Here is a 1,470-nt window from a genome sequence, read left to right as displayed (position 1 = left end):
TCTTGCTATCTTGATATACCCTCTGGTCTATCCCCTATCTCCTCTCTCTCTCTCTTTCTCTTTCTTTCTCCCTCATTCTCTCTTTCTCTCGCGTTCTTTCTTTTTTCTCTTACGCGCGCTCTCTCTCTCTCCCTCTCCCTCTCTCTCTCTCTTCCTCTCTCTTTCTCAATCCCTCTCTCTCTCTCTCTCTCTCTCTCTCTCTCTCTCTCTTTCTCTCTCTCTCTCCCTCTATCTCTCTCTCTCTCTCTCTCATTCTCCCCTTTCTCTATCTATCTCCCTCTCTCTTTCTCTCTCTCCCACTCTTTCTCCTCCTCTCTCTATCTATCTTTCTCCCCCTCTCCCTCTCTTTCTCCCCTCTCTCTATCTATCTTTCTCCCCCTCTCTCTATCTCTCTCTCTCTCTGCCGGTATATCAATGAGCGCGCGTCTATATAGCGGGGCGTCACGTGAACCACGCCCACGTCGTAGCGACAACGTAGACAACTACCGGTTCTAGGAAATCGTTTCTACCGCGTCGCAATAGTTATTTAGAAACCAGCCTTACCGACGTGGCCCTGCGCCCAGACGTACTGTCACAGGTAGCGATGGAGCGAAAGCCTATACGTAGGTATCACCACGAGTCAATAATAACAGATTTATCTGTTGTCTTTATGAATTATTATTATTATTATTATTATTATTATTATTATTGTTATCTATTATTATTATTATTATTATTATTATTATTATTATTATTATTATTATTATTATTATTGTTATTATTATTATTATTATTATTATTGTTATCTATTATTTTATTTTATTTTATCTATATTTTAATTTACTCCTGCTATCATGCACCTACACATGCAGGCAGGGCAGCATAGAAGCAGGAGTCAATAATAACAGCTCTGTGATAGAATGATGATTCCTGGTAGAAGGCAGAGAAGAGTACAGAGACATGGAGTCAGATACGATGAGAAACACCGCGTAGATACTGAATATATTCATATATTTATATATCCATGGTTTTCTTAAAACGATGACACGTACGTGAGATAGTCCGATTTAGAATGAAGAAGAACAATCACAACGGGAATCGTATACAAATTAAGGCACGCCGGCATCTGTTCATATGTTGTGTGTGTATACTACGTACGTACGTATGTCTGTATTTTGCTCCAGACAACGATGTAGCGATTTACATCAAGAGTACATGATAGGAGATCTCCTATTATATGTACTCTTGATTTACATGGGTGTGTCAACATCTATATCTCCTGCATTTTCCGAGCACCAGTAAACAAAACGATAGCAGTTAACTAATCGACGTAATCATGGCCCACATGCACGCACGCACGCACGCACGCACGCACGCACGCACGCACGCACGCACGCACGGACTCATGTGCGCACATACACACACGCACGCACGCACGCACGCACGCACGCACGCACGCACTCACTCACTCACTCACACACACACACACAC

The sequence above is a fragment of the Priapulus caudatus genome, unplaced genomic scaffold (genome assembly GCF_000485595.1).
Source record: "Priapulus caudatus unplaced genomic scaffold, Priapulus_caudatus-5.0.1 Scaffold2536, whole genome shotgun sequence".
In the NCBI taxonomy this organism is placed as follows: domain Eukaryota; kingdom Metazoa; phylum Priapulida; class Priapulimorpha; order Priapulimorphida; family Priapulidae; genus Priapulus; species Priapulus caudatus.
Note: the sequence above shows the minus strand (reverse complement) of the source record.